Raw genomic sequence first — 22,381 nt, 5'->3', positions numbered from 1 at the left:
CTCACCTGGAGCAGAAGCTGTGAGCAGAAACACTTAAGTGGTAATTTTAAGGAACTGCTGGGGGCTGAGTGTGGACGTACAAGCAAAAGAGTGAGGAAAGTCCCAGGGCCGGCGGTTTTAGGGGGGCCCATACTTTCATGGGCTTTAATCCAGGAACCACACCAGGGTCTCACAGTGAAGAGCCAACAAAAATCCCCTTGTGGTTCTGGCTGCAGGAGGGGAAGAGTAACAATTGTGAAATATGCCCAAAGTGTACTCTATCCAAAGACAGACCCTCAGGAGTAAAAATTTTAACAGAGCTTTGTCCTACCTGGGGAAAGGGCATTTCTCCCACTCTCGCCCCTGCTAGTAAAAAATAAGACTCATATATTTGACACAGATGTTGGAATTACCAGACAGGGAATTTAAAGTAACTATGATAAATAGCTAAAGGCACAGGACTTCCCTGGTGGTCCAGCGGTTAAGAATCCGTCTTCCAGTGCGGGGGACACGGGTTTGATCCCCGGTCAGAGAACTAAGATCCCACATGCCGCAGGGCAACTAAGCCCGTGCGCCGCCACTACAGAGCCCCCATGCCTCAACTAGAGAGGCTGCATCCCACAAACGACAGAGCCCATGCGCTCTGGAGCCCGTGCGCCACAACTAGAGAGCCCGCGCATCACAATGAAGATCCCGCATGCCACAACCAAGACCCAACACAGACAAAAAAATAAATAAATAAAATAAATAAGTATTTTTAAAAAATAGTTAAAGGCGCTAAGGGGAAAAGGAGACAACACCCAAGAGTAGAGGGGCAATGTAAGCAGAAAAATGGACACTGCAAAGAAGAATGAGAAGGAAATGCCACATATTAAAAACATGGAAGATCTTGCTTATAATGTGGAATCTGAAAAAGGTGAACTCAGAAAAGCAGAGGGTAGAAGGGTGGTTGCCAGGGGCTGGGGGTGGGGAAATGGGAAGATGTTGGTCAAAGTGTACAAACTTTCAGTTATAAGATGAATAAGTCCTGGGGATCTAACGTATAGGATATCGACTCTAGTTAACAATGTTGTGTTGCATACTTGAAATTTGCTAAGAGAATACATCTTAAAAAGTGTTCTCAACAACCTAAGTGTCCATCAGTGGATGAATAGATAAGAAAATGCGGTATGTACGTATGTATGTATGTATACACACACAGGAATATTACTCAGCCATAAAAAAAGGGGGAAAGTCTTTTCATTGGCCACAAAATGGATGGACCTTGAGAACATGCTAAGTGAGATAAGTCAGACAGAGTAGATAAATGTCATTATGACTGCACTTATATATGGAATCTAAAACAAAAACAAAAAGACCAAGCTCACAGAAAAGACCGGTAGCCTGCCAGAAGTGGGGAGTCAGAGGTGGGCGACATGGGTGAAGGGGACCAGAAGGTACACATTTCCAGTTACAAAACAGTAAGTCCTGGGGATGTGATGTACAGCATGGTGACTATAAATATGTGCTGCATATGTCAAAGTTGCTAAGAGAATACATCTTAAAAGTTCTCATCACAAGAAAAAAAATTTATAACTATGTATATTGATGGATGTTCAATAGATTTACTGTGGTGATGATTCTGCAATATATACAAATATTGAGTTGTTATGTTGTACACCAGAAACTAATAAAATGTTATATGTCAATTATACTACAATTTTTAAAAAGTGTTCTCACCACACACACGAAAAAAGGTAACTATTTAAGGTTGATGAATGTGTTAATTAGCTTGACTGTGGTAACCATTTCACAACGCATACATAGATGAAAGCATCATGTTGTACACCTTAAATATCTACAATTTTTGGCATTGAAAAAGCTGAGGAAAAAGAAAAGAGTGAAAATGTATATTGCAAACTCTAGAGCAACCTATATTTAGGTTGGAGGAGGGCGTTGTGGGAGCAGTGTAATAGGAAAACATCACTAATTAATTAAAATGAAAAGTTACAGTTGTCCAGAATGAAAGAAGGGAAAATACGAAAAGTAAAATGGCAATTAGCAGAAAAACAAGTAATAAATCAGAGGAGGGGGAAGCCACCAAGTCCTCTACCCAAAGATAACTTTATTTTTTCTCATGAACCTAAACACAAAGTTTAAGAGATCATAAAAATGGCCAGCTATAGAAGTATCATAACAAGGAGATTAAAAATAAACAAAGAGAAAATGTGGGATTGCCATAAATAGGCGAGTTTGGAATATTAGTGAATAACATTTATTACTCTTGACAGTTACTGCTCAGTTTCATAATCCTAAATACATCTAACAGTCTTACCTTCAATATTCCGGTATTAAATAGAAAATTACCTCCACTTCTTTAGTGAGGGGGAAAAAAGTCAATCACCAAATCTGAACTAGTTAATCTCAAAAAAAGTATTTTCCTACTTATTCAAAAGTAACTTTAAGCTACTGGATTTTCTTCCTTTCCTTAGCTTAAGAATATGACTTCATTTCTGGCACACCCTAAATAATGATTCATCACAAGGTGTTCATGCTGAACACACCCAATATATGTCAAAAGAACACCACCAAGTCTCAAGACTAGGCTGGGCCCCCTTCTCATCAGTAATCACATGAACTGGACCCAGTTAATCAGAGTTGGTAACTCAGAGATAATAAGTATGAAAGTGCTTTGAAAACCACAAACTGCCATATAAATATTAGAGAGGTGTAAATCAATGAAATGGATAGTAAATACCTGTACCAAATTCTAATATTCACCGGTATGGGTGATTATCACTGTTAAATTATCTCTTGCCAGGAAGCCTAATGCTAATAGAAGAAAAATATCAGATAATTGAGATTTTTACATTGTGGTCTTACATGTCATCTATAAAGGAGCTGCATATTTTAATCTTACTCTGAATTGCCAATTTTCTAAGAGTTTGGGGACTCTCAGGAGTAAAGTAAAATAGGATAAGAATGCCAAGAGAATTAATCAAGGTATAAATGGTATTTTGAATTTTAGGAGATTATTACTCCACTGGTAAGTTATTCCATATGGACACTATAGAGTTTTCTACTATGCTGTTATTTAAGGCAAAGCAAGAACAGTCATCAAGACAGTATGGGACTGGCACAAAAACAGAAATACAGATCAATGGAACAGGGTAAAAAGCCCAGAGATAAACCCACTCACATATGGTCACCTTATTCTTGATAAAGGAGGCAAGAATATACAATGGAGAAAAGACAGCCTCTTCAATAAATGGTGCTGGGAAAACTGGACAGCTACATGTAAAAGAATGAAAGCAGAACACTCCCTAACACCATACACAAAAATAGACTCAAAATGGGTTAAAGACCTAAATGTAAGGCCAGACACTATCCAACTCTTAGAGGAAAACAGAGGCAGAACACTCTATGACATAAATCGCAGCAAGATCCTTTTTGACCCACCTCCTAGAGAAATGGAAATAAAAACAAAAATAAACAAATGGGACCTAGAAACTTAGAAGCTTTTGCACAGCAAAGGAAACCATAAACAAGATGAGAAGACAACCCTCAGAATGGGAGAAAATATTTGCAAATGAAGCAACTGACAAAGGATTAAACTCCAAAATATACAAGCAGCTCATGCAGTTCAATATCAAAAAACAAACAACCCAATCCAAAAATGGGCAGAAGACCTAAATAGACATTTCTCCAAAGAAGATATACAGATTGCCAACAAACACATGAAAGGATGCTCAACATCACTAATCATTAGAGAAATGCAAATCCAAACTACAATGAGGTATCACCTCACACCAGTCAGAATGGCCATTATCAAAAAATCTACAAACAATAAATGCTGGAGAGGGTGTGGAGAAAAGGGAACCCTCTTGCACTGTTGGTGGGAATGTAAAGTGATACAACCACTATGGAGAACAGTAGGGAGGTTCCTTAAGAAACTATAAATAGAACTACCATACAACCCAGCAATCCCACTACTGGGCATATACCCTGAGAAAACCATAATTCAAAAAGAGTCATGTACCACAATGTTCATTACAGCTCTATTGACAATAGCCAGGACATGGAAGCAACCTAAGTGTCCATCAACAGATGAATGGATAAAGAAGATGTTGCACATATATACAATAGAATATTACTCAGCCATAAAAAGAAATGAAATTGAGTTATTTGTAGTGAGGTGGATGGACCTAGAGTCTGTCATACAGAGTGAAGTAAGTCAGAAAGAGAAAAACAAATACCGTATGCTAACACATACATACGGAATCTAAAAAAAAAAAAAAGTTATGAAGAACCTAGGGGCAGGACAGGAATAAAGACGCAGATGTAGAGAATGGACTTGAGGACACGGGGAGGGGGAAGGGTAAGCTGGGACGAAGTGAGAGAGTGGCATGGACATATATACACTACCAAATGTAAAACAGATAGCTAGTGGGAAGCAGCCGCATAGCACAGGGAGATCAGCTCAGTGCTTTGTGACCACCTAGAGGGGTGGGATAGGGAGGATGGGAGGGAGATGCAAGAGGGAGGAGATATGGGGATATATGTTTATGTATAGCTGATTCACTTTGTTATAAAGCAGAAACTTAAAAAAAATAAATAAAGCAAAGCAAGAAATTGGAAAAGTTTTCTTTAACCTTTTTCAACTGCGAGTCCATCTTCAGACACTCTTCCTTCTTCTGCTCCAAAGCAATTTCTAGTGTCTTAAGCCGTGAGTCCTTTTTCAATCCTGCGGAAGCCAGGGAAGAAGCATGCTCTTTCAGATCCAAGAGTGAAGCCTAAAAGAAGCAACATACATCTAGAATAAATACTATTTATTAACAAAATGGAGATTTAAATTCTTAAATTTATTTTCCTGGTGGTTTGTAGTTTCTTTCCATTAGCATATACTGACATATTTCCACTTCAAGAACATGAAATACAGAACAACAACATTAGCTCTGGCTTTCAAGTTCTAACTAAAACAGAATGAATTCCCAAGAAATACCAACTGAATAGTGACTTAAAGAGCTCTACCAATACATATCCATTCCCACAAAATAAATGGAAATAGATCAAGCTTTGTGAATGTAAGCAGTCAACCTTAGTAGCTACACTGACTTTTTTCTTCTCTTCTGATTTTGGAAGAAACATTCTATTAGAAACACAAATTCCCATAAATTTTCCTAAAGATATTAGAAAGAAAACCCTGAGAATGTCCCTAAAGCTCATTATTATCTGATCACAAGGCATTAGGCATTTCTGCTATTTAGGTGACATCGACAAGATTCTTCAAAAGTAAAATCAAAGTCTATTAAGTCACCTAATTGGTCAACAATCATTTAAGATTTCTCTGCCAATGCTGAGGTGATCGTTAAGAGCTGATGTAAATAAACTGTCCTCCTTGTGCATATGCCGTTCGTCTATCAGCTTTCTCACCATTAGCACAATATTTCTCCAAATGTAACTGGAGAAATACTGTTATTTTAGGATCTGTAAAACGTCATTAGCAAGTAAGAAGCCAACTCATAACAGTTGCAAGAGGTAAGAGGTAAGACTTAGGAAAGAAATGATTCCATCTACTATATCTCTGCAAAGCTTCCTGAAATAATCCCTGCTATAAGAAGATTCTTTAAATCTTCCAACAGACCCTTTTTTTATACGCATTATGTAAACACCAACAACATATACACACAATGCACTGGCTAAGCAAACCAAATAATTCCATTTTGGTGATCTTGACCTCTTTCTCTGAGAGGTCGCCTTGCAATAGGCTGACTTTTTCTTTCAGGTCTTTAAGATCTTTTTTGTAGTTATGAATTTCCTCCTGCTTTTCTTGCTCATCTCGCTCCCGCTGGTCCTTCAAGCGTTCGATTGTCCGCTCCTGATAAGAGAGTACATCAATACATGAGAAAATTCCTTTCATACTTCTATCATATGACTGCAATTCAGCTTCTAGCTGATAAAATTTCACACTTCCATCCTCCATTCAAAAGACAGTGATAGGTCGTTAATAACTGACCTTGTAAAGAATTCAACCTTCCAACCTATCTTGCCCTAACATACATCTGGTTTTGTTCTTTTGATTCCCCTAGGTTTCTTTTCCTATAACCTTAATTAGTATTAGATGTCCCTAGAGTATTCTTTTGGAATAATCTCATTTATTCAAATCCCAAGCAACAAAAAACTTATACATATACCCTAAGGACAATAAGTAGCAAATATTTCTTTTCTATATATAATTCACATGTTGCCTACAAAGCAATGGAAACAACTCACAACTCACACAGCAAACAGGAGGAGGTTGGAGAGATTATGATTTGTTGAGCTTAAAGCATAAAGAAGGATAAAGAAAAGAGAAACCATTAAAACTTCTGTCAACAGATACTCAGGAAGTTTGAAAGTTGAAGCAATTTAAGTACATTTATGGGTATTATTTCTGAATATATTCGGGGATCAAGCCTTGATCCCTGGGCAGGAAGCCTGAAACATTCTGAGTCCAAGAGGCTTAAGGAACAGTAACCCTATCCCTTAAAGAAAAAAGAAGAAGAATCCAATTAAAATGCCCCACCAAGAGTCCTTAAACCTCCTCCAAGACATTAACACTTGTCATGTTGGGCCACTTCTTTATTTAGTCAACCATTCCTGTAAAAACTAGGTTTGCTCATGAAGGCAAAATGAAGTGGCAAGGCCACGACTAGAAAAACAGCAAGTACACTGTATTAATAACTAAAACCCATGAATATATTAGATCCCAATGCGGCACAGTAAAAGAGAACTAATGTTGCCTCCTGATGGTCAGCGTCCGACATTCCCACATCACCGAATTCTAGCTGACCATACACATAAAAAGAAGATAGTAAACAGGGAGCACATGGCTGATTCTTTAGAAACTTCAGCCACTGCCCTCCAGTACGGAATCCATCCTGCCTAGCAACAGGTGCTTAAATTGGCAACAACAAAACGAATCTTCTTTCCCTTACACTGGGTACGTCAGCAACAGTACAGGCAGCTCTTTTCCCTTTTGCCAAAGCGACTTCTTCTGTCTCCTCTATCAAGTCTCAGCACTAAAGTGACTTTCAGATTAATGAGAAGGCAGAAGAAATGTGTCTGTGAGGAGTCTGGGCCAGTCACCCACCTTCTCGGCAAGGGCCTCCTCCAAAGTAGTCAAGGCGGTGTCAGTGTTGGTGGTGTCAGCCTGCAAGGATTTGACTCGCTCCTTCAAGCTGCTCATCTGCTTTTCCTTATCTCTAAGTTGCTCTTGGAGCTTTTCATTCTGAGTGTGCACACACATTTAAGGGGGGGAAAAAAAGGAAATTCAGAGAAATACAAACAGTCACAATAAAAATCATTTTAAGTTGGAAACAGGTAGATCAGGGTTGTCAGTGTGTGCTCTGTAGAAGTAATTTAACCCTAAGGGTCTTAGAACTTCATGCAAAGCTTTAAACTGAGAACTTATAGCCAGAAGACAGAAAAGACATACACATGGGTATGGTCATACATGCAGAGTCATAAATCTCTATAAAGAAATAAGCAAAGTAGCTAGGGAGAAAAGACCCAACATATAGGGATAGGGATAAAGGGAAGACCTACAGGGAGGAAAGCCATGAGAAACTGGATTACTTCCAAAGCAACAGTGTAAATGCCCAGAGAGATTCCTTTAAAAAATGCTGAGGGAGGACAGCAAATTGAACAGCTGGATGCTAAGAAAAACAAATCAGCTGTAAAAAGGAAAAACTGTCCTTAAATTTATTTATTTATTTATTTCTGGCTGTGTTGGGTCTTCGTTTCTGTGTGAGGGCTTTCTTTGGTTGTGGCGAGCGGGGGCCACTCTTCATCGCGGTCGCGGGCCTCTCACTGTCGCGGCCTCTCTTGTTGTGGAGCACAGGCTCCAGACGCGCAGGCCCAGTAGTTGTGGCTCACGGGCCCAGTTGCTCCGCGGCATGTGGGATCTTCCCAGACCAGGGCTCGAACCCGCGTCCCCTGCATTGGCAGGCAGATTCTCAACCACTGCGCCACCAGGGAAGCCCGGAAAAACTGTTCTTAAATGCTAGTGTTCAAGTTAGGTTTTTATATCATCTTTTATTTCAACAGCAAGCATTTTCAATGAAATTTATTATTATAGTTATTCATTCCTTCATATACCCTAGTACGCATTCATTTACTCAAAAAACTATTGGTGAAGTCTCTATTACATGCCAGGCACTAGTGACACAAAGAAAAATGAACAGACCCATTTTCATTATAAGATGGGAAGGGGACTTTATGTACCTGAATCCAAGCTATGGATGGGCTTCCGTGCCATTCTAACGAGCACACATTTTACTCTAGACAGATGGGGACTATTAGGGACTTTTAAGCAAAGAAACAGTCCGGTCAGTTCTGTATTTCAGACTGATAATTCTGATAGCTGTGGAGAAGATAGTCAATATCTAAGGGGAGTTACGTAGAGGCATGAAAACAGCTAGGAGAGCGTATCAATTCAGGTAAGAGAGTTTGGAAACTAAGTGAGTTAAGAGAGATGGAAAATAGGGGATGGGTTTGTGAACTAGTGTGGAAACAGCATATTATCACTAGGGAGACTCCCGTACACACAATGAAAAATAGGAAGCAAAAATATGGAGGAACTGTAGAGAGAGATTCTTAATAAGCAAAAGGAAAATAAGTAAGACAACTATTCTAAAACTCACAAACTTCATTCTTTCATTCAGCTACGTGCCAGGCAGTTTTCTAGGTGTTGAGGATATAGAATTAATCCAAACAGACAAAAATCCCTACCCTCAAAGAGCTTAATCCTAATACGCTAGACAAGGAATGAATGAATGAAGTGAACATAGTATGTAGGATGGTGATAAGTCCTACAGAGAAAAATGAAGCAGGAGAATATAATATCATCGTCTACTCTTGAACTAGCTGGTTTATTTCACATGGCTTTCAAAAAGCAACATAAATGTTATCTGCTTTGGGATGACTTTCTTGCTCTTACCCCCATGACAATAAGATGACCACAGTCTGTATGCCATCACACATGAACAAAGTACTGATCTACATACATACATATACACATCTCCCATTCTTTTCTCTATCTATACATTTATCTCCATTCTTTCATCTATCTATATATTATAACACGAATCTCCAACCATATTGTTATTACTCATTCTATACACATTTTCTTCCCCTCTTCCAAGGGGAAGAAAAAAAGGTCCCTCTCTACAGTCCCTGAGAATTCCACAGCAGAACAAATAAGCTAAGCGAAAAGATTCAGCGAACTCAGAATAGGGAACCATGAGTACTGTCAGGCTTGGATTTTCACTCTTTAACGAAGGAAGAATCCTACAGGTGAACCACTGCAACTGGCTCCAGTCTTTTCCATGCCGATAAAGTCCAAAGCATACTGTGAGAGAAAAGACCATCACATATGAAAAGCATTAGTTTCCTTTAGTTTAATCAGACACTCCTATTGGAATCTCATATGGATCAATACTTAGGTAAATTCACAACCACTAAAGAGATTTTGCCACTTAAAAATCTAGTACTCCATAACATACAGGAGGCAATGCCCTGGTGTTTACATATTTAACCAGCTGTGCGGGTCATCCTAGTTGCTGACATATAAACCTTACACACACACAAAAAAGATATCATCATTCTGTTGATTAGACTTTTTTACCAAGGAAGAGCAGTACAACCACCTTTTTTAAAAAATAAAACTTCATAGAACCAAGTTTTACATACAAGAAACCAGAGATTTGTTTTATGAGCCCACCTAATATACAAACAGCCCTTACATGCATAATAAGGATTATACCCTTCTTTCTCCTCCATCATCAGCATCTAAGAAATAATTAAGATGTTCACTGTTAACAATTCCACTTGTATAATTTGTATGTAGGCCAACTATTAAAGGGATCCATTATTCTTTGCCAGCAAAAACAAAAACAAACAAACCAACCAACAAACAAAAAGACTTTTCCTGATATACTCAGGTGCAGAAGCTGCTAAACCAGGTAAAATCCCCATTAACAAGTTCTCCCTAAGCTACTTTCTTATCCAATTAGCCAGCTGTCTAAACTGCTGAGTTGGAGGGGAGGAAGAGGATGGCTATTCCTGGAGAGCAGAAATAGCCATTCCACGGTGAAGAAAGGGCAGCGCTCACTAGAGCTGTCTCCTTTGGGCAAGCTGCTATCGGCAAGGAAGGCCTGCAGTAGATACAGATATGTGCAAACCAGCTGCAAGAGCATTAACCCAAAAGAGGCTCTGTGTGGTGTGTGGGAGGATGGGTGTGTACAAAGCACTTTCCGTTTACCCAGCATCATGATGGACAGCAGCTGAATCCTACTGAAAACTCCTTTTATATATCCTCACTTTGGTTGAGACTCAAAATCGTGATTTTGTGATCAAGGCTCTCTGGGTTCAGACGTTGCTAACCAAGGGGTGTATGAATGCTATCATATTAATCTTGCCATTATTCTCTTCTTTTAACTAATCCAATATAGAGGCTGTGAAAACTGTTCACCCTAATAGTCCCATATCACACCCTTTCAGTATTTACCATGCAATTTCTATAAACTATATAGTGGAAATCCCATTCTATACCAAGTTCAATTATCCACAGGATCTGAAATACACTATTTACAAAAGCTTTGAATACAACAGCTAAGAGAAAAACTGGATCAGTTATGCACATACTCGACTATTAATGATAAAGATGACTGCTTCAGAATCATGCTAAGTGGAAAAATACTCCTTTAAATATGCTCAGAATATCTACCCAAGAAAAAAACTTTCCATTTTGTAGAAACAGAAACCACAGAATCCCTAAAATGGCAATATGATAAAAACAACAAAAAATTACTCGTGATGGGGGTGGTGGAGGAGGCGGCGGCAGTGGTGACAAGAGGCACCACTAACACAGAGAGTGTGGTATGTATCAGGCACTGTTTTCAGAAATCTATGTATAACAACTATTGAAGCTCCGCCACAAGACTATAATTATTAGGCAATCTAGCTCCAGAATTCTACTCTTAATCACTGTGCTATAAATAATATGTTCTATGATGGGGGGCGGGGGGGGGGGGAAAGAAGAATCACACAAAGATGTCTCAAGCATCTTTCCATAAATGATTCCTTGTTATTAAGTAGTGTTTATCAATAAACACAATGTTATTACTACGGTCACATATGAAAATATTCTCCCCTACAGAAGCAAAGAAGGAAGGGTGGAGGTACCAAACCACTGCCGATGCAGAAGAGCATCTTCCATGTACTTCCGTGTATAGTCAAACATAACACACTAAAGCTGGTGGGCAGAACCAAAGGTACTTGATATCAGGATCAATATCATGATAGTATTAAGACAGTCTGTTTGGCCTTTCAAGGGGTAGAAGGAGGCTAGTTTATTTATACACACGGACTAAGGAGCACTTAACAATAGCTAAAAAAGCTTTTCTTCTTTTACATTAATAACTTATACTTAGTAATATTGAAAATTAATAAAAAATTCTTGCAGAAAATAATGTATTTTATAATTCTATGGCCTCTTCCTACTTTATGCATGACCGATCTGTATTAAGAAGAAATCATTAAGCAGCTATTAACATGTATTCAATTTCTGCATGAGTAAAATTGTGCAGAGATCAAAGGAATTGGTGTTTAGTCTATATTATCTGTGTCCCTGGTGATGAGTAGGGAGGGGAAGGGTCAATCAGGTTTATACATACAGCCTAAAATCATAGAGAAGAACTAAGAGTGAAGAATTCAAGAAGGAAACACTTTCTAAATAACTATTTAGAGAAGGAAGGCGTTTTCCTTAAAATGACCTCTCTAATTAGGGTATAAGTCTGTTAACTGGGCTAGAAAGAAAATTGAAATAATTATTATATGATATAGAGCCTTTCTTCTCGTACAATTTTTATTTTACAAAGAGAGAAAAACCGATGAAAGAGGAGGAAGACTAACGCAGAATGCATGCTGCACGTGAATCCATCAAATCTGCACACCAGCTCCACACTGGCACAGATTTCTTAACATCTTTTGTTTTGGTTTTTATCAGCATTGCCAGTTGTCAGAAACTATCATGGTTCAACGTGGGTGATTTATTCCTAGTCAAGTGGAACTGACTGCTCTGCTGCTGAGGCCCTAATCACTGAGCAAACGTAGAAGGGACTTCCTGTAGGATGTAGTTCTAAGGACAAGAAATCCCAAAATACTCCTTGCAGTCACCTAGCTACCTGGAACATCATTTAAAGGAAAGAATTTTTTGGATGATGCCTCCACACTTGTTCTAAGCAGCCATCAGTGTCAAATGTATTGTGGAAAGCAAGTTACTCAGAAAGGCTCTGACCTTTACCTTCTTGGTTAATAATACTTCTCAGTATCAGTGGTAAAAGTACAGTCTGGATGAACTGGTCATAATCAGCTGGCAAAAGAGATCTACAGTAATCAATGGAATCTAAAAAGGAAAAATTCACTAAGTCCCCTGATCTACGCAATTGTTTGTCTACCATCCTGCAGGCCTGTGAAATGTACTAACAAGGCACAACTATACTTTACTAAAATGATCAGGGTTTGCCCAGACTGTACTGGTCTCTAAGTTTTACTTGTCCAGTTATGTGTTTCCATCGATTAGAGGATACAAGAGCAACAAAGTCATGTGGAACTCTAAGCAGTGTTTTAAACACAACTTAGGTTGTTAAAACTCCCATATCTATATTCTCAATGACTGTTTAGGGTCTTTAATAAGCCCAGCAAAGATTCTGGCTGACAACCAATTATTTCTTTGGTTGAGTTTCCCTCCCAGTTGTGCTATTCTCTCATCATATAAGTAATGGACGGATTACCGTGATGAATAAATAGCTAGCTATGTCCCACTGGGCAAGTTACTTGTTCTTTCTAATTACCTACCTACAAGACAAAGACCACTAATATTCCTTTCAATTCTAAAATACAACTGTATTCTTTTTTATTTTTTTTAAATTTATTTATTTATTTTTGGCTGCGTTGGGTCTTCGTTGCTGCGCGCGGGCTTTCTCTAGTTGCTGCGAGCGGAGGCTACTCTGTTGCGGTGCACGGGCTCTAGGCACGTGGGCTTCACCAGTTGCGGCACGCAGGCTCAGCAGTTGTGGCGCACGGGCTTAACTGCTCCGCGGCATGTGGGATCCTCCCGGACCAGGGCTCGAACCCGTGTCCCCTGCATTGGCAGGCGGATTCCCAACCACTGCGCCACCAGGGAAGCCCACAACTGTATTCTTATGATGGGAAAGACGAGAACATTTAAAAAGTAATACACTTCAGCAGAGTACCTCTGTATTTTATCTTAAAAACTGTTCAAATTGAACTATACAGGAAGTATAGGTATGACCTTTAGGAAAATACAGAGTCCATTGCTCCGGTTAGATTTTATTAATTGCTGGGAGGGAAAGTAAGTTCCTTGATAGACTTGCTCATGGTACAGATAATGGAACTAGGGACCTCCTGAATTAAAATAACTGGATAATATGAAGCAAAAGCTGGTGAGACCAAAGGTCACACTGCTAGTCAAGATCTGCTTGGTAGACAATTAAGGAAATGGCTCAAATACTTCTTTTTATATCTGGCAGGCATATATAAAAACTTGGCGGGGCTTCCTGGTGGCGCAGTGGTTAAGAATCTGCCTGCCAATGCAGGGGACACGGGTTCGAGCCCTGGTCTGGGAGGATCCCACATGCCGCGGAGCAACTAGGCCCGTGAGCCACAGCTACTGAGCCTGCGCGTCTGGAGGCTGCGACAGTGAGAGGCCTGCGCACCGCGATGAAGAGTGGCCCCCACTTGCCGCGACTGGAGAAAGCCCTCGCACAGAAACGAAGACCCAACACAGCCATAAATAAATAAATAAATAAATAAAATTAAAAAAAAAAAAAAAAACAAACTTGACGGATATTCATATGCTAAAATTGCTCAAAAAAAAAAACAAAAAAACAAAAAGAGGACCCATAAATCCACGGTGGCTGTCCTTGTGAAGCAGCGGCAATGATGGGACTGCACCTAGGACCTCAATTCACACCTATACGAATGGCATCCCTTGAAGCTGTGCGATAACAATAGATAGAACACTCTTAGATCTAATAGTTCACTACATTTTAGTGATGAAAGAACTCAGTATTTTTAAGTAACTAACTAAAGCAGACACACTAGGCTTAGTTTCTGCCCATCCCCCCACAAAGAACCACTATTCTTTGTATTACTTATTACCAATAACAAAGTCGGGAAAAATCAAGTACATAACAATAGAAGGCTAGCTAAATTAAATATGCTCTATCAACCATTACAGTTCATATACTTGATGATTAATTAAGGATATGCAAACTTTTTTATTAGATAACATTACATGAAAAAGAAAAGTTATCAAAATGTACAATATTATCCCAATTTGAAGGAAAAGTTTATTTTTACATAGAACTTTCCTTGTTATACCTTTTCCACATTTTTCAAATATTCAGAAGGGACATACATGATTTCAATGATAATGACAAAAGCAATAATTTTCTAACTCCTATCTGAGAAATCTCAGGATTTACAAGAAATATGATTAGGATCATGATAAGAGAGATTCTCCTAACATATGCACTTACCAACATGGGAAATCTCTAGGGGTTTCTGTGGGACATGTGAGCGTTTCTATTTAACCCACACCTTCCACAGGTTCATACTGTGGGACCAAACCAAGCTGTCAGAGACTTGGGGGGTTTTCCGCAATGCCAAAGGAAGACTGAGAGATAACAAATGAATCCAGAGAAACCAAGACTTGCAAAACCTATTTGAAATATATGGTCCAAAGGAAACAGCAATAGGATGCTTCACATATTTTAAGTCTAAATTCAAGTTCATCTCACTCAATTTTTATTTTAGCCAGGCCAACTTTTATGGCCTGAAGTAAGCTAACCTGTACTAAAAGTCAATCCTAGTGTGACAAGGCTGGGTTTCCCAAGAAGCAGACCTTGAGACAGATTTTATTGTTCAAGAAATTAGAGGGTGCTCTTGGGATCAATACCAGTGGAAAGGAAGTGGGGGGGGGGGGAGCATGATGGTGCAGAGGGAGAAATTAGGCTGCCATGAAGTCCCAAAGGATTCAGACAACCCCATGGGGAGCTCTGAATCTGCGATGACCTTTCAGAGTTGCCCCAAATCAGGGCAATGGATTCAAGCCCTTGTACCCTACAAGGATCAATCATTGGATACCAATGGGAAGGGATGTGGCCTTGTACAAGGTAGGTCTCTTTAGCCAACGCAATCTCCACGGGGGATACTTCCAGCACCTGGGGGAATACAACCTTCAACCCTCAGCAGGGATCTGGGTCACTCATCACAGCATCCATTATACCCAGCAGCTATGTATGCTCTTTCTAGTTAAATAATATTTAACATGAAATTGTAATTGCTCTCAATTTATGCTGTATTTGAACCATATACATAATTTTATGGCTTTGTAAAACCTAGAGACCCTTGTATCCCAACTTGATTGTTTCACCCATGGTGGGCATTTTGAAGCAGGAGTTCAGGGATGGCCTTTAAGGTGTGTCTGACATCCCGGTCCACACAAATGAGCCATGTGCATTTTTACATGAAGAGCACCCACAGCTTTCATCAGATTGTCAAAAGGGTAGGAGAAAAGTTACAAATCATTAATTAGTGGCATTCTTTTCAAATACCCACAATATTTTCTAAAACGAATAGCCACTTCACTTAAAATTGCTTGCTTAGCTGTTTTACAAAGATACTGTGTTACCAAATTTGCTGTGTAAGAGTTTGGCCTGGTTGGGATGCAGGGAGAACAGATCCAAACAACAGTTCCTCACCTATATGCAATGGAAGCCCAAGAATCTTACTAAATTTAGTAAATCCTCCTTGGTCAACTTGAATGATTTTTCTAATCTGAAAAACCCCTGCAGGAAAAAAAAAGTGTTAGGAGAAAAAAGTAAGGAGGTCTGGCAATTACAGGAAGATAAAACAGATAAAGGACAAAATACACGTCTGATGCTGGAAGCTCTTTTCTGGTGAGGGTGTACATATCGGTATGGCAGAGAGAAGGAAGAGCACAAAAAGCTACTTCATCAAAGTTTGATTTAATAATTTCTTCAGGAGGTTAATTATTTCCACTTCTCAACTAGAGTTGACAGGCACCTAGGCGTCTATCCAAAAACAGGCATTCCCACAGGTGAGAATGCAATGCAAGTTAATTCATGCCAAATTATAAGCAGTTTTAAGCAGAAGAAAATATTAACTGTGCTTCAAAACTCTGATCAAGCATTTTTTTTCCAAATCCTTTGCCTCTTTCTAGATATTTATCTATGTAATATTTATACTCTGACAAGTTCCTGCTACAAGGTCTCCTGAGAGACTACTAAGAACAACCTTTGTCCCAAAAGGAATCTGACCCTTCCATATTGACTTGTTAATTACCATTTTTCAAGTTTAAAATATGTTTTCAGTCAAAACAGAAGTCAGGGCACTCCAAACTAGAGCTTGCAAGACTCTGAGAATATTAATATGGCATACGATTAATAGGAAATGGACACATCACATAAATCCTCAAATTATTCACGAAGCTCCTTAAAAGTCCAAAGAAATGATGTTTTCATAAGAGTCAAAATTACTTCTGTGTTGTACAAAGCATGACACTATAAGCCTTTGAATGCTTCTTGTTTATATTATACCCTAGCACTTGAAAATAAAGCATTTATCCAAAGGCTATGTTCTCTCAGGTCCATTCCTATTGCCTCCATGATAATGGTGGTAGAACAAGTTTCTACATCTCTCCAGGTGAAAAATACAAGGCTCTTTAAAAACACATCCACTCTTATCCCAGGAATGCAAGATTGATTCACCATACAAAAATCAATCCATATAATGTACCATATTAATAAAGAACAGAAACCACATGATCATCCCAATAACTACAGAAAAAGCATTTGACAAAACCCAACACCTCTTCATGATAAAAAACACTCAATAAACTAGGAATAGAAGGGAACTTCCTCAACTGGATAAAAGGCATCTGTAAAAAACCCAGTTAACATCATACTTAAGGTGAAAAATGAAAACCTTTCCCCTAAGATAAAGAACAAGACAAGGATGTCCACTCTCACCACCTCTATTCATCATTATACTGGACAATTAGGGAAGGGCAATTAGGGAAGAAAAAGAAATAAAAGGCAGCCACATTGGAAAGAAAAGGTACAGCTACCTCTATTTGCAGATGGCTTTATCTTATACGTAGAAAATACTAAAGAATCCACTAAAACACCATTAAAGATAATAAACCAATTTAGCCAAGTTTCAAAACCCAAGACCAATAAACAAAAATCACTTGTATGTCTTTACACTAAAAATAAATAATCTAAAAATGAAGTAAAGAAAATTCCATTTACAGTAGCAGCAAAAATAATAAAATATTTAGGAATAAATTTAAAGAAGTGCAAGGCTTGTAAACTGAAAATTACAAAACATCAATGAAAGAAACTAAAAACAACCTAAATAAGTTAAAAGACATCCTGTGTTGATCAGCTGAAAGACCTGATGTTGGTGGGAGGTGGTTACTTCTTTTTTTGGACGCCCAAAAGCCAAAACGATCTTGAAAAGGAACAAAGGTAGAAGATTCACAGTGTCCAGTATCAAAACCTACTACAAAGCTACAGTAACCAAGACAGTGTGATGTGGGAAACAGACAGACATATAAATTGATGGAACAGAACTTAAAGTTCAGAAATGAACATGTGTGTCTATGTACAACTGATTTTTAGCAATGGTCCCAAGACCATTCAGTGGGAAAAGAACAGTCTTTTCAACAAATGGTGCTGGGACAAATGGATATCCACATGCAAAATAATGAAGTTGGATCCCTACCTTACACCACATACAAAAATGAACTAGGAATGGACCAAAGACCTAAAAGTAAAAGCTAAAACTATAAAACTCTTAGAAGAAAACACAGGAGGAAATCTTTGTGACCTTCAATTAGGTAATGGTTTCTTAGATATGATGTCAAAAACATATAAGCAACTAAGGAAAAAACAGATAAATTGGACTTCATCAAATTTAAAACTTTTGTGCATCAAAGGATGCTATCAAGACAGTGAAGAGATAACCCAGAGAATGGGAGAAATATGTGCAAATCACTTATCTGATATGGATGGAATCTCCCGAATAAAGACTTTCTAGAACTCAATAAAAAGCCAAATAACTCCATTTAAAAATGGGCAAAGGGGGCTTCCCTGGTGGCGCAGTGGTTGGGATTCTGCCTGCCAGTGCAGGGGACACGGGTTCGAGCCCCGGTCTGGGAGGATCCCACATGCCGCGGAGCGGCTGGGCCCATGAGCCACGATTGCTGAGCCTGCGCGTCTGGAGCCTGTGCTCCGCAACGGGAGAGGCCGCGACAGTGAGAGGCCCGCGCACCGTGATGAGGAGTGGTCCCCACTTGCCGCAACTGGAGAGGGCCCTCGCACAGAGGCGAGGACCCGACACGGCCATGGATGGATGGATAAATAAATAAATAAAAATTAAAAAAAAAGAAATGGGCAAAGGATCTGAACAGACATTTCTCCAAGGAAGATACACAGATGGCCAGCAATTACATGAAAAGACATTCAACATCATTAGTCATTATGGAAATAGAAGTCAAAACCACAACAACATACCACTGCACACCCATTAGAATGGCTATTTGAAAAAGAAAAATAACTAGTGTTGGCAGAAATGTAAAATGGTTCAGCCGCTTTAGAAACAGTTTGGCAGTTCCTCAAAAAGTTACAGGTAAAGTTAACATCAATTCCATCCCAAGATATAAACTCAAGAGAAATGAAAAACGTATGTTCATACAAAAACTTGTACATAGATGTAACATAATCATTATTCAAGTGGAAACCACCCAAACCTCCAGAAACTGATGGATGGATTAAAAAAAAAAAAGTGCTATATTCATTACAATGGAATATTATTCAGCCATAAAAAGGAATAAAGTACTGACACTTGCTACAACATAATGAACCTTGAAAACATTAAAGAAGCAAGACATAAAAAGCTACTTATTATATGATTACATTTCTATGAAATGTCTAGCATAGGCAAATTGATAAAGACAAAAAGTAGGCAGTGGATGCAGAGTATAGGGGTTGTGACAGGTATGGGTTTCTTTTTAGGGTCATGAAAATGTTCTGGAACTGGACAAAAGTGATGGTTGCACAACCTTGTAAGTATACCAAAAACAACTGAATTATATAGTTTAAATTAGTAAAGTTTATGGTATGTGAATTATATCTCAATTAGGGAGGGAAAAAAAAGCATCAATCCAATTAACCCCATGGTGCTAGCTTTAAAAGTCAAGGTTCCCCCCTCCCCCCCCCTCCACCCAGGGGTTTTTACAACCAAAAAATGTTTCTAGACCTTGTACAATGCCCCTTTTGAGACAAAACTGTCCCTCCCTTCCCCATTAAGAAACACTGATATAAATGGAATGAAATTATAATCTATTAATTTGAAGCGTCAATCTTTAAAAAGCATAGTTTCTGTGACAGAATAAGAAAACAGAAAAAAAAAAAAAGTCAAGGTTCCCAATATCCATCAACGAAGCGTGAAACTACTCTAGTACTGAGATTTATCTGGCATTATTCCCCAAATAACACAAATACAAATAACAGTTTAGTCAAGTTTCTCTGTTCTTAATGGACTTAAAAATTCTCTTGCAATCACTGTGTCATCCATGCACATACTCAGTCTGACGCGCTTCTAGATGGCGTCTCTTCCACGTTAGATCACTCATACGCAAAAGTTTTCATCTAGACGGTTGTGCTGCTCACCTATGATGATCTCCAAATTGAATACGTAGCATTAATTCACCTTCTGCTGTCAGCCTGCCCTTTCCACACACCTTATTCCTCTGTACCCTTTTCCTATCAATTATTTTCATACCCAGTGATAATGCCTCAATTGGGTAAAACAACTTAAAACTGTTTAGAATTCCTTCTGGTTTGAAGTGACTTCTGTTGACAGCAATAGATGATAGTAGAAGTCCTATGAATAAGAGATTAAAACACTGAGCAGAACATGGAAATATACAAAAAAGTCATACGACAACAGAAAAGAAAGTGAGAGCTTTGTTACCATACCACACAAACAAAATCTCGCCCTCATGTTCTCAATCCTTTATCCAACATTTTTATTCAGCTGGAGCAGATATTTTGCACAGACGGCCGCAACAATGTCTCCGACTTCACGTGCTTTTTTGTAAGTGGCTTTGCCACTCCTCCAGTAAGACGTGGAGTATTTTCCTTGACGCCCCCGCCACCAAATCAAGTTAGGTCCTGTGACTACTGTGACCAAAAGAGTACAGACAAAAGGAATCCCCTGCTGCTTCCAAACCAACTCCTAGCGCAACCCTTAACTGGCCACGGAGCCACGGAGCCAGAGGCCAAGGAATACCCAGGCAGGATGTACGCAAATGAAGAAACCATCCTGGTAGTGGGTCACCCAGCTGCAGACACCCCCAGCTGTCACCAAACAAATCAGGGACAAACTACGCAAGAGAGCCCTTCCTGAATTCCTGATTCACACATAAAATGACTGTTTACTCCACTAAGCTTCAGCAACAGTTTACTATGCAGCGAGAGGTTTTCCTCCCCCGTCTATCTTTACAATGCTATTGCTCTTTCTGTTTTAATCACTGATATCGAAAGTGTATTGTTTCTAGATTATCAGAAGATAGGGATGAGGCATGTTGTGTTTTCTTTTATTGTTTTTATTTTTTGGAGAGGGGTGTTCTGGAAGAGGAGGGATGGTGAGAAGGAACATATCATAATGAAAAGATATTTTGTAACAAAGTAAACTAAGATCCTCCCTTTTTTAGGGACTAATTCTTCAATCATTGTAAGATGTTACTTGTATAATACCAGCATCATTTAAAAAGTTATCTACTGACAAATGGAAGTTAAACCAGACTTTGAAAGTTCAACTATCTACCCTCCTTAAGGTTTACTTGAAAAAGTGAGGGGAAAAAAGTTATATGAAGCAAAGTAAATCCATATGGAGCATATTCCCCAGCAGAAAAGTTACCATCAGTCAGACTTCATTTACTATGCATTGTTTTTTCAATAAAATATTTCAAGAATTTAGCTATACATATTTTCCACTGAGGAAACAAATTTTTAATTAAACTGAGTTCTATTAAAAAATAATAAAGAAAGAAAGAAAAGGGAAAATTCTAATGCCTAAGTATATTAAGTTTCCAACTTAAAATCCAATTAGGGCCTGACCTGCTCTTCTTTCAACTTAGCTTCATTAACAGCTGGCTTGTGATTTAAAAAGAATATTTAGAAAACATTACAATTAATCCTTATTAAAAATAAAAGCACAATTTTTAAAATATTAATTTTCTCAGAATAAATTAGTAAATATTGTTTTCAATGCTAAAATATATTCTTTCCATTTTATGATATGGAAAAAGTGAAGAAACTAACATGTCCTTAAAGTCAAGACTCTACAGCAAACAAATAGAGTGTGTAAAGAACCTATTCTTTCTGACTTCCTACCGAAAACAAAATAACAGGAGACTTAAAGAACCAATCCAGGACCACAAAAAGGGAAAACTTTCTAATTCAATTATCAGTTAGCTTTCTGCTACTGATAAATCTAAACTCTAAATACCAAAACCTAGGAAACTGGAGATGCAGGCAAGGTGAAATAAAGAGAAGTTACAGAAGCATACAAGGGAAAGATGATAACGTCTGCGTCAGCAAATTAAACTCCAAGCTACATTACCATTTATAATCAACCAAGCAAGAAGCTGTACAATTTTAACACAGATTCTGAATGCAGCTCAGATTCAAATGCTCAATTACATTTTCCAGGTCAGTGATTTATTATGAAGATAAGAAATTTACTGTAACACAAAACTACTTTAAACCATAGCGGAGAGCCCTGGAAAGGAGAGGCCGGTGCTAATCCCACTGTACTGCATGCTTGGCCATCTGCTATTGTCTCATTTCATTCTCTGAGCGCAGGGCTATCCCCGTGCATACAAATACATATACTACCTAGAAAGCTGGAAGCCTATGGGCAGGCAGTGGTGGCCCAGACAGACCCAAAATCGGTCCAGAGTATGTGATTCACAATCCAGCCATTCTCAAAGCTGCTACGATTTTCAGAAAACAAGGATTTTTAATGCATATTTAATATGCCAAAGTAATGCCAAAGTAATACATTGTTTCCTGGTATTCTCCTTAAATATTAAAAGAGTTAAATATTACTTAAACTTACAATTATAAGTAATATTTGTGAGAAAAATGATAGAGAATGCAGATGCCAAGAACAAGGAAAGGATGAAAGCAGAGTTACCATTTGCTCTTCCTTATGGAGTAAGTGGATAAATCAAGAAGCAAAATAGGGACCTCCCTGGTGG

General features: G+C 38.6%; 1 pseudogene; it reads right to left on the bottom strand.

Moving 5' to 3' along the window:
* LOC132362771 (ELKS/Rab6-interacting/CAST family member 1-like) overlaps positions 1-22,381 on the bottom strand; it is a 163,659-nt pseudogene that overhangs the window by 19,018 nt on the left and 122,260 nt on the right.

The sequence above is a fragment of the Balaenoptera ricei genome, chromosome 3, assembly GCF_028023285.1.
Source record: "Balaenoptera ricei isolate mBalRic1 chromosome 3, mBalRic1.hap2, whole genome shotgun sequence".
NCBI lineage: Eukaryota > Metazoa > Chordata > Mammalia > Artiodactyla > Balaenopteridae > Balaenoptera > Balaenoptera ricei.
The sequence above is the reverse complement of the archived record's forward strand: the minus strand, read 5'-3'. Positions and strand labels throughout refer to the sequence as shown.